The sequence below is a fragment of the Rattus norvegicus genome, chromosome 8, assembly GCF_036323735.1.
Source record: "Rattus norvegicus strain BN/NHsdMcwi chromosome 8, GRCr8, whole genome shotgun sequence".
NCBI classification, from domain to species: Eukaryota; Metazoa; Chordata; class Mammalia; order Rodentia; family Muridae; genus Rattus; species Rattus norvegicus.
In genome coordinates, this window is record NC_086026.1 from 102,160,035 (window position 1) to 102,172,551 (window position 12,517).

The 12,517-nt window shown below is 40.0% G+C and overlaps 1 pseudogene; it reads left to right on the top strand.

The window, feature by feature from the left end:
• The window catches only part of Akr1b8-ps4 (aldo-keto reductase family 1, member B8, pseudogene 4), a 33,835-nt pseudogene that overhangs the window by 2,819 nt on the left and 18,499 nt on the right, over positions 1-12,517 (top strand).

The window sequence follows — 12,517 nt, forward strand, 5'->3', positions numbered from 1 at the left end:
CCTCCAACCCCCAGGTCCTTTACTGAAATTCCATTGCGTTTAGTCATCTACTGTATTAAGCTTTTGATTATCTTTTCTCCATATGTCAGCCCACACTGATAGAGGCAGTATGTAATGTGTTTACCAGCACTAGAGCTTAAAAATGGAACTTGATATTCTTTAAGAGGAACACAGCTTTCTCTTCTCTTTTCTTCTCACTGTTCTCTTTTAGTTTTTGTCTGTGCACTTAGACAGTGTGTCCCCAAAATGGAGGGCTTTGTTACCTCATTACAGAGAGACCAGGAGCTTCTGCTGTCAGGAGCTTTGTTCTGTACTAAATTAAAACCCTCTCTGCAGTCCTCAGCTCAGCTGTGTGCGTAGGTGTGTATACATATGGATCTAATCTTTTTTGAGTGAATCAGAAATAAAACCTTTGGTTATGCGAAAAGTCAATTAAATAATAGCACAAAGTCACATCTGTGTACTTTAGAGACTGTGAGCGTGTGTGTGTGTGTGTGTGTGTGTGTGTTGTGTGTGTGTGTGTGTGTGTGTGTATTATAATTATCTGATAAGATAATTATGGCTTATATGAGGAAACTGAGTTCCAGAGAAGGTAAATGCCTGGAAGAAATGATCCCATTTCACAGAGCTTGGGTGTTGTTTTCACATCACGTGAAGAAGTCCTAGTCAATACAACTCACACATGTGCTCGCTTCCCAGCATAAAGAAAAACAACTCTAAAAGTGTTGCAGGCATTTTGATGGAACATTTGCTATACTGTAGTGAAAGTAGAAAAAACTCTAGTTAGCATTGCAGATTGCCTGCAAGCACCTTATCTGGAAATATATCATTTGCTTTATAAAATTATCCTCACCTCTGTCAAAACTCATCAATTTTTCCCTTTTTGAATAGTTCTTTATTATTTCTCTTGTTTTTTCTCTCTCATATGATTAAGAAGAATATATACATTGTCTTTACAGGGTACCCTCATGCACAAAGAGTTTATTGTTAAAAAGAAAATAATAGGTATATATACTACATTCCTGTTAATTCTACTGCCAGATATTTTTATATCTAACACTATACTCATGAGTCTCTTTATTTTTATATCTGTGTCATGCCAGACACAGATAAGTTATTTTTATAGCTGACTGAATAAATAAAATTTAAAATAGATCACAATGACACTAAAATGTATTAGGACTTTGTGCAGTCTTTCATATGAGTAGAGACCAATGGATAATCTGGCATTCAAGTTGTCAAATGTTTCCATAAAACAAAATTTAGCTCTGCTGTTCGTGAACTCTTACTTGATTAATATCTACACAGCTTCACATAAGTAAACAAGCTTCACGTAGTTATAGGTACAAAGAATAAAGTTTTGCCAAATTGAGATTCTTAACAGAAACAGAAACTTCTTGGGGGACCAAAGTTTAATGGATGCTGAATTCCACAATCCACAGTAGTCTAACCTTTTACACAGACAGCCTGTCCATGTACATGATAGCTGGGAGTGTGGAGTGCTCTCCACTCAGCTTAGGAACCTAACAGTAAGTCATATACCAAAAGTAAGACGACAAACAGCTGCTGCCCTAATGCCCGGTCTGCTTTTCACAGCAAATATGACCCTCCTCTCTCCAGCCTATTCCCACTCCTTTTTTTCCACGTTTTTACTTATTTTTGAGAATTTCACACAATATATTTTGATCATATTCTTTCTTTTCTTTCAACTCTTTGATCCTTGTCTTTACCCATATGCTTTCCCATTCTGAAGACAAAACAATTCACATGCACACACACACACACACACACACACAGAGAGAGAGAGAGAGAGAGAGAGAGAGAGAGAGAGAGAGAGAGAGAAGGAGAGAGAGATTTTTGTTGGCAGATGACTCTTAAACATGAAGTCTGCCCTGAGGTGTGGTTGACGTGGTGCCAACTCCACCAAAGACCACTGATATTTATCTCTCTTGCAGGTATCAGTAGCAAAGAGCTTCTTCGCTAAAAACAGTACTTAGTGTCCCCTTCTGTTTTTTGTGAGGCGATTTCATTTGACTTGAACTCCTTTGGGTCATATGCCTGCTGTCAAGGGTTGTGTGTTCATATGCTCATCAGTCCCATTATGTCTGGAAAATGCTGTTCCCTGGATAGTGTCCTCTGCCTCAGGCTCTCACGTTCTCTCTGCCTCCTCTACAGTGAAGATCTATGAACCTTGAGGGGAGGGGTATGGTAAACTTGTAACATGTCTCACTTATGGCAGGGCACTTCAAATTTCTCCCTCTACACACTGTCTGGTTGCAGAGATCTCTGTTAACTACCATCTGCTACAAGAAGAAGTTTCTCCGATGAGACCGGAGTAGTGCAATAATCTGGAGGTATAGCAATATTTCATTAAGAGTCATTTCACGGCCACATTCATTTAGTAGGGCATTATGCTAGGTTTTCTTCTAGTCTATTCTTAGATGTGAGAGGAAAGCAAAGTCATCTTAGCCCAGTCAAAATGGCCAAGGTTAAAAAACAAACAAAACAGATGCCTGCAAGGACTCAGGGAAAGTGGCTACAGATTTGCTGCTGGTAGGGTGCAAACTGGTACACCCACTGTGACAATAACTGTGGATGTGTCTCCAAGAGCTGAAAATAGGTCTATCACAAGATTTAGCAACGTCCCTTTTATTTTATTTTTTTTTTCTTTTTTCTTTTTTTCGGAGCTGGGGACCGAACCCAGGGCCTTGTGCTCGCTAGGCAAGCGCTCTACCACTGAGCTAAATCCCCAACCCCGCAACGTCCCTTTTAAACGGACACCAAAAGGACTCTTTATCTTACTACACAGGAGCTTGCCTATCAATATTCATTGCTGTACTATTCATAACAGCCAAAATTTGAAAACAGCTTAGGAGCTCGCTCATCAAGTGACGAATGGATAATGAAAATGTGATACATTTAGATAATGAAAAGTTATTCAGCTCTTAAGAAAAATAAAATGAAGAAATCTATAGGAAAATGGATGTAGCTAGAAAGGATCATCTGGAGTGAGAGGTAGAAGACCAAGAACAAAGCACTTCATGCTTTCTTTTGTAGGTAGAGGTTAATTATTGTCTTTAGATGTGTGTGCTACGGTCAGAATATCCACAGAAGTTAGGGAGCTAATAAGGGAGCAAGAAGGAGTAGGGGAAGGAAGGAAAGGGAAGTAGAGTGTCAGAAAGAGACATGGGGGAAATTAGATCAGTACAAGAAGAGGTGACTAGAGCCCGGGTAGAGAAGACATTGTGGGGAGAGATGACTCTTCCCTGTCTTTGATAAGATGATCATATGTGACACTTGTATGGGTCTCAAAATCTACAACATTGCGTTACCACTTTCTTATTCTACCCCGAGAGAAAATGAAAAGTACAGTTAACAAAAAAAAGTAGCTTTTAAAACGCTTTTTCTTGGGGGGGGGGTTATTTCATCTTACAATTTTTAGTCAGCACATCATTCAGGCAAGTCAGGGAAGGAACGCAAAGCAAAAATCTGGAAGTAAGGATTGATGCAGGGGGTGGGGCATGGAGAACTGCTGTTTTCCTGCTTTCCTGCCTCACTCAGGCTGCACCCAGGACCACCAGCCAAGGGGTGATGCCATCCATAAAGTGATGTGTCCTCCCACATCAATTAATCAAGAAAGTGAACAACAAGTTTGCCCACAGTTAATCTGGGAGACACATTTTCTCAAAAGAGGATCCCTCTTCCCAAATAACTATAGCATGTGTCAAGTTAACATAAAACTAGATAGCATGGTTTTTCACTCAAGAAACCCAGGGCACCAGGAACATAACAAATAACTATTATTTAATGAGTCAAAATTTCCCAGTGCCTAATAGCTTATTTAAAAACATTTTCATATTAAAGCCTTACTGCTAACTTGGATCCTATATTACACTGATCTAACAATGTTTCAACCCTGCTCTGGAGGAATGAAGATAGGTACATCCCTTAAATGTCTCAACATGACTGTTATTTTTTTGTGAAACCATCATCACCGTTTTTTTTTTTTTACTTTCGTTTGGATCTTTTTAGAGACAGACTATGTTCTGTAATAAGGAGTAAACATAGTAAAATTCACTCAATTATTTGTTAAATTTTTTATTATTCAGTCTGTGGCTTAAAATTCATATTTATAATAGTTCATCATCTGGAAAAGACATGTATATTCCTATATGGTGAGAAGTCAAGACTAAGATATGAAATTATGGGCAAATATCTAAGGACTTGATAAAGCAGTTGCCTATCACATATTGGGAGTTGAAGGAAGTGAGTTGGGTCACTGTGAGTCCGTGAAAAAGAGAAGCTCACAGTCACCTGTATTGAGTGATGTGCGCTGGAGAGCAAGAAGAGAAGGAACAACTCCTGAGAGTCTTGCGTAGGATATGGACAGGGAGAGAGGTTCTGGGTATCACCCTTCCTCAAAACCTCAAAACATCATCTGCCCAACACACATGAGCAGACATTTCTTTGGAAGGTTGGATAAAATGTAAATTCATGAAGTTATTAACAGTTTTTCGATTGCCTTTATAAGCCAAACACATTCAAAAACAAGAAAGAACTAAAGAAGTAGCTGATGACATGCTTACTCTTTCTTCTGGGAAGAGGAAGGAAACTAATGGCGGACAGCATCGTTGATGTGCCTTGTCCGCTGTGGGGACGGAGAAGACTGGCCTCAGCAGACACTTGCAGAGGACCAGTGTCTGTCCATCTCAGAGTCCCTGGGAGAGAGCTGACAAGGGTTTAACTGTGGCAGCTTTCAGCCTCAGTTTTCTGTGGTTTTCATATTTATTGCTGAAGATTTAAAACTTGGTCTGGCTTGAAAAGAGGTACTGTTATAGATATTCAGACCCAATGTAATCAGTTGTGAGGGCCAATGGACAACTCCAGAGAGTTGGTTCTCCCCTTCCGTCATAAGAGTCCATGGGAGTAAAGTGAAGTCATCAGACTTTACAGCAAGTAAGTCCCTTACCTGCTGAGCCATAATGTTGGCCCCTGATACTCTATAAAAATATTGCTCATGGCCCTCTTAGTACTCTCTCATGATCTTTCTGTAAACTCTATTATGTTGAAGATACACTAATTCTGGAACTCCATAATTTAAGGCTATTGTGAGTAGTTAGTAGCTATGATGTGAATAATGGGTTTCATTATGGCATTTTCACACACACACACACACACACACACACACACACACACGCATGCAAGACATTTTTTTGATTGAGTTAACTCTACCCCAGTGGCCTCCCATACTTCCTCCTCTTCCCTTCACTTATCTTTCTTAGTTCTTAAGTCATATTTTTCATTTTCAAGTCATTTAAAAATGTTTCCCACATGAGAGAAAATGAAATACTTGTTCTTTGGAGAATCATTTATTTTATTTGGAATGTTTATTTATAGTTCTAACATTTTCCAGCATAAGACATGTATCTTTTTAATGGCTGAATTATATTGCAGAATATATGTAATACATATTGTATTGTATGTATATAGTATATTATATATAAAGTAACCTACTGTCACTCAGGTGACAGTAGATGCTGACGAGGATGTGGAGAAAGGGGAACACCACTCCATGGTTGGTGGGATTGCAAACTGGTACAACCACTCTGGAAATCAGTCTGGAGGTTCCTCAGAAAATTGGACATTGCACTACCTGAGGACCCAGCTATACCAGTCCTGGGCATACATGGAAAAGATGCTCCAACATATATCAAGGACACATGCTCCACTATGTTTATAGCAGCCTTATTTATAATAGCCAGAGGCTGGAAATAACCCAAATGTCCGTTCATATTATATACTATATAGTAATATAGCATTATATATTACTATATATTATACTTATAATATATATAAAATCATTTTTGACAAGCAATGAGTATGATTCCATGGCTTGATCGTAGCGGTGAATAGTTAATAGTCTTAGAGCTCCTGTCCAGTGATCGAGCTTCTAACCACCAGCCAGAGCTCTCTGGAATCGTGAATGAAAGATACACGGGTCAGCTTAATTTTTAATATGCCTACATAGCTCAATGGTTGGGCACTTCCTGAACCTCCCTGTGGCTAGCACACACTGCCCTCTGGGAATCCCTAGTTTACAGTTTCTAGATCTATATTTAACTTTGCTGCCCCAGACAAATGAGGGAGTGGCCCCTGTGGTCATTTACCTTGATTCTTACCTTAAGTCTGATCTCTCTGTTCTTCTGTCATAGTGATTCTGTCGGTTCTTCTTTCCTCTCAGTCCTTTGCTTACACAATCTAAAAATCCCACCTTGGTCTCCTTGACCAATCATTGACTATGTAACAATTCTTTATTACCAATTAAAGCCAGCTAGTGTCAATCGTGCCTCAGTCAAGGTGTTTGTGTAGGTACCTCGACCACAGGCTGCTTGGATGCTTCAGGTTCATACCCAGTGTGGTAGAGCTGGGCCATATGTGATTCTGTTTTGGGTTACAGGAAGCTTTATGATGATCTCCATGATGACTAGTATAATTAACATTCCTGTACCATTAAGTTATGTATTTTAGATCTTCTGACTTTATTTTGTCATACATTAGTCCTTTTATTGCAGGATGTCTTAAACAGTTTCCTGATGGCCAGTTTGACTGTGGCACCATAGGTGGTGACATAGGTCCAGGGCCCAACAGCAACTGTTTACATGAAGGAACCGTAGTGTCAGGTGACCACAGCCACCTGTCTTTTCATTTTGGTTTTGGTCAAGAGTAAGTTGTATTAGGCATGCTGGTTGGTTTTAATATTTTTCACCATTTTCTCTAGAGAAGCACCATGGGATATTTACCTATGATTTCTACTTTCTTAATGCTCTTTGCTATGTTTTATGACCTACACTGTTAAGCAACATGTGCAGGAATAATTTTAGCTGTCTCCTAATTTTAATGTAAGCATTTTAACTATAAAATTACCTGTTATTACAACCTCAGTTACAGCTCAGAGACTCTGGTAAGTTGTGCTTTAATCTTTATTTCACTCTTAGAATTTTTTTTCCCTTTTCTACAATGACTCACTATTCTGTCAGGTGTCTTTAGTCTTTCAGCATCTGTCTGAGGTCTACGGTTTATCTATCCATTGATTTCCAGTTTTGGTACACTATAATCTGATAAGATAAAGACATTATTCAAGTTTTTAATGTTTAAAATGTGGTCTGTAGCCTATGTTGTTTCAGAGCCCTTAGTTTGCAGAGGAGAGTATGTATTATAAATTATATATAGAGTATGTATCAGTATTTTATAGCTGCTATATGAAATGTTTTGTAAATGTTTGTCAAGCTCATGTGATATATCTCTGAATTCCTTGTTGGTTTTAGTTTGGATCGACTATCTAAAGATGAATATGGATATAGAAGTCATGCATACATGTGTTAGAAGTAATCTGGCCCTTTGTGTGCATGTTTGCTTAAGAGTTAAGAACACCAATGTTCTGTTCATGTTTAGTTACAATTGTCAAATTGATAAGATCAAAATACTACTAAAATACAGTAAATCTAGAAAACAAAACTGGAAGTCAGAAAGGGAAAGAAGAATGGGAGGAAGAAAGAAATTAGGAAAGACAAAAATTACCTCCAAATATGAACAACATCTACAGAAAATTACACAAATGTGGGATAGGCTATAAAAACAAAAACCTGAGTTTCTAACTTTTAAAAATATTTCTAAAATATAAGAACAATAAAAGTAAATGTGAGGCATATAATAAAGCAAAAACAGAAAGAGGGGTGCTGGAATGTTTTGAACACTTAGAGACTGCCAAGTGCGTGCAGGGAGCTGAACTTAGAGACTCCTGTTCTCTTCACTCCTACAGCTCTCTTTGCATACAAAGGAGCCATTTCTGGCCACATTAAGCCAAGTTGTTTATGGCCAGGTGGAGTCCTTCATCTTTAATGTGACTCCAGTTGGTAACATTCAGCTGCAGTGTTTCCTAAGCACATTGAAGGCGTTTGTGTTGGGGAGGGAGAGCAAGCATAGCACTGAGATCTGAACAGGCAGAGGGCCTAGCTTTGTATGTTCAGTACCCACTAAGCATTAATCGCTTGGCCAGAAAGAGGCTACAGTGCGTGCCAAGTAGTCTGCTGCCACTTCACGTTCCTGGACTCTAGCAGTGAACCTGAGGACAGATTAATGGCTTCAGAGGTTTATACATCCGTGACCTTTTGCTCCGAATTCTGAGTGATTGGTCTTCTCACAGACACTGAGGGCTTCGCCAGCTCCCCATCTGTCTTTCCCTGCCTGGGTTTAGTCTCCTGCCACCTGCACTTTATAGCTTGTCCAACTCTCCTGTTATCCACAACTAATCTCCCTGGGCTGTCCCCTACACTTGGGGTAGAGCAGTTGAGTTGAGTTGAATTCCTGGCTTAAGACTTTCCTGTGTTCCCAGGCTTCAAGGGTAGATAGCTCAGGTTTTGAACAGTAAATTTCTTCTGGCCATAGCTTCACGATTTCACTGATTTCACTGATTCCAACTGCTCCGTCATCTCACTGGAGGGGACAGTATCTCAGTAACACCTGCAACTAAATGTGAGGCACTGTGACACCTCCGGGCTTGTCCCTGAGGGGGTTCTGGGGAGGAGAGGACTGTAAGTCTCTTTCATCAGGGTTGTTGGTCCTTTAGTGTGGGCTGTCTGTTCCCCTCACCAGGTCAGGGAACTGCGTGGCTATTTGCTTTGATTTTCCGTAGCTTCAAGCTGCTGTTTCTCTGAGTTTCCAGACACCACCACTGTGCTCATAGATTTCAATGGCTTCTCTTCTATCTACAATAAAGGCTCTTTATTTTTTGATACTGACACTGCTCCTTTACCAGGTCTCCCATAGGCAGTGCCTTACTCGGGAGTGTTACCAGTACTTCTAAAAGGGTGGCTTTTCCTGTTGTAAATTTTGATATGTTTCTCATAAACCGAACACTATACTTATGTGGGTTTATTTCTGGGTTGTTTCTTGTATTCTATTACTGTTTATGTTTTCTGCCAGGACCATACTGCTTTGCCCCCCTAAGGCTCTGTAATAAAACTTAAGATCAGGTACTGTGATAGTTTTGACATTTTCTTTTTCTTGGAGAATTTCTTTTGCTGCTTGAGATCTTTGGAGATGCTAATGAATTTTTTTTTGATTTTTAGATTTTTTTTCTGGTTCTTTGAAGAATGAAGTTAGAAATTTTATGTCAGATTGTAGAGGAGATATGTGTATTTGTCTCCCGGGGGAAAGTCTTGTCAAAAAACAGTGGGCACCTGCAATTCTGAAAGGGTCAGATCACGCAGAACTAAATTTTAATCCTTATTGGAAAAGTCATATAAGTGTTTCTAGTTAAACTTTGGTCTTAGGAACGGATGATGGTTTGCCTTTGTGTGATCATGGTGGGAATGAGTGTGTGTGTGTGTGTGTGTGTGTGTGTGTGAGTCTGATGTGGGGAGGATTTCCCAGACAACTTGATTAGGATCCATGACTTCTGAGAATGGCAAATCCAGGAAGAAATGTAAAGTCTGGATTTTGTCTTGAAAAAAAAGCAAATTTGGAAAACCCCCTTATATTTGAATGAATGGTGTTATTACTTTATTAAAGTGCCAGGGAGTTAAGAATGTTATGAAGGGCCTGAACCCTCCCCAGCCATTTGTCACACAGCACTGTGGACCAAGCCCAGCCCTCACTGGCCTGGGTGTATCAGGAGATGAGCAAGTCGATGGTAGAGTGATGGGAGAGCGAAAAGTGAGCAATAGGTGGTGAAGGGATTGAAGATGAAGAGAAGACAAGTGATTTGTTTGCTATAAAGAGAGTCTGAACAGGAGACACCAGGGTCGTGAAGAATATCCTAATGTGAGTAGCCTGCACTGCCACGTAAGCCTATGTGTAAATCCTGGCCCTTATTGCCACTGAGCACCACATCTGGGCCTGTGGCTCTACAGGAGCACAGATCTATGTCCATGTCCATAGCCCCTATCACCAAAGGCCAGGCAGATATCCCTAATTGGGTTTGCTGCCTAGGGCCTTGCACATGTCCATAGTCTGAGCAGAGATAGTCCAGCCCCTCACCTGGCCCTGAAGATATGATGACTGGAGAGCTGCCTGCCCTCACTGGGTGCAGCACTTGAGAGAGCAGCCTGCACCACACTTCCCCTAAGCTGTGCAGTAGAGCTGGCGATGGTGTCGGGCATGAGCAACAGAAGTTGGTAAGCAGACCAACTCCGCTACCATTCAGGTCCAGAGCCTTTTAGTTAGCCCACGTAAGCATCTACCCAATCTGTGAACTGCCTGAATGTGTGAGGCCTGGGGGCTGGTCCTGCAAAACTAAAGCTTTAGGATCTCCATGACATGTAGAGATATTGGGTAGTGGTAGAATATCCAAGAGAAGTCCTGGTGATGATCCAATATTGAAAGTGTGCCAAAGTCAGAGGCCTTGAACCAGACCAATGACTCATTTCGATGAACATGTGCAAGTGAAGCTATTTGGACAAGAGGGTATATTGTGTGACACACCATGACACGCATGAGAGTTTTGTTTTGTTTAGGGAAGGAGGCTCCAAGGGTACAGAGCAGATGTGGAGGGGCAGGGAGAGGAGTGGAACTTGGGTGCATGATGTGAAATTCACAAAGAATTAAGAAAAGAGAGTTAAAACAAAGAATCTTAGCAAAACATATAAAATGTCGTAAATTTTAGCAAACCATGGTACAACTTTTATCTGGTAACTATGCAAGGCATTTTTTACATTGCAAAATAAATTAAGCTCTTTAAGTTAACTTGCAAGGAAAATGACACCAACCTAATATAGCTATGTATTAGGAAGGCAGTTTAAGAGTCAAACTTTACAGAATAAAAGTCACAGGGGTGAATTCACTGCTTGCCCTTTTGGAGCACCTGGATTCAATTTCCTGCCCTCACATGGTATCTCACATTCACCTATAGCTACAGCTCCAGGGGATCCCTCTACAGTGCCCCATGGGTCCTATACGCATGTGTCATACACTCATGTACGTAGACACATCCATCCATGTCAATAAAAACCTTAAAAACAAAGGAAGAACGTTGTGTTAAATGCTCCTTTCTCAAATCCTTTACTCTTTTTAAAAATTAGTTAATAAATTATACTATATGTGGCTTTGACATATACTCAGAGAACTTGAATGCTACTTGGTTTCTAGGTGGTGGTACTGATGAGTGAATGTCCTGCCTTATGAGCATCATTAGCTGTTTTCAAGGAAGAGGTAAACATCAATGTTTTAAGCTTTACTAAATATTGGAAACTAGCTGTTCTCCTCTCTGCCAAATAAACACATTATAATTAAAAACATTATATATGATTGGTAAGAACATTTTCTTCACAGCAGAGCAGATGGGAAGTGCAAACATAACCATGTTTCCCACTTCTATGTCTGTCAAGAATCTTCCTTCAAATGAAGCTATTAATTTCCCTGCAGTTCTCTCCTTTAAAAAATTAGCAGTATGTGTGCTGTGCAACTATATATTAAAGGATAACCAAAGGGTCTATCTATTTTTATGAATTCATAGCCTGCATACTGTCTGTAATTCTCACATCATAGTAATATTCTCATAACTGATACTTTTGGTTTTATTAGCTGTGTAGCAGCTTTTGACCATGTTTATGTTAGTTTACCTCCTGAGTCTATAAATTGACATTTAGGTGTTTTTCAGATAATGTTAGGTAAAATATACTCCTTTGAGTAAAAGAAACTGCCTATTCCCGGCATGCTGAGGGAGGAATATATTTAAAGCTTTGTTAAATACTGCTAAACCTCTGTCAGTGTTAAGCTTTGTTCTTTCCTTTAAATGAGTTAAAGTATTGGGGGCCATGTGTGCTTACTTTCTAATTGACAGTTATTAGGCATTTCCTTTGTGCTTTCAGTGCCTTGAGGTAAAGTCTATCAACTAAGTGGCAAGCCAGACCATTGCCATAGTGGCATTAGTCCATAGTTCACTTTAAACAGTTATGAATGCCTTGAAGAACATAGCAGCCCTAGTTGCTTGTTGCCAAAGAATGACTCTAGTTCCTAAATGTAGGGCTCCAACCATGACTACCTCAAAAAGCTTCTAAAAAATTTCTGTAGAATGTTCTACTTAGAACACACAGAAGGCCTGATACTGGTCCAAAGACCGTCCCTCATTTTAGAAGGGGTGATGGGTTCGGTAGGAGCACAGTTTCACATTTGCATAAGGAGCTGTTGCCTTGATGGGTTCAAACACTGCCCTTTGTATGTATGAAATCCTTTCTGTTTGGTGCAAATTTCCTGACTTTGAGGTAAGATGTCAGCTGAAGAGTTTCAGAGAGTAACTGATGGACAATGATGGAGAATGGAGGGAATGGATACAAGAAGGGCTGTGACAAGCAGAAAATGGAAACCTAAAGATCTTGTACTGAAAGAATAAAGATTTTAAACTATCCCCCACTGACCCTGCTGTGAGGACAAGTGCACCTCACAGCAAAGAATAACATAACTTATTTTGGGGATGTAGCCTGGCTATAGCCACCACAAACCATCTGGCCTCGATAAGGCC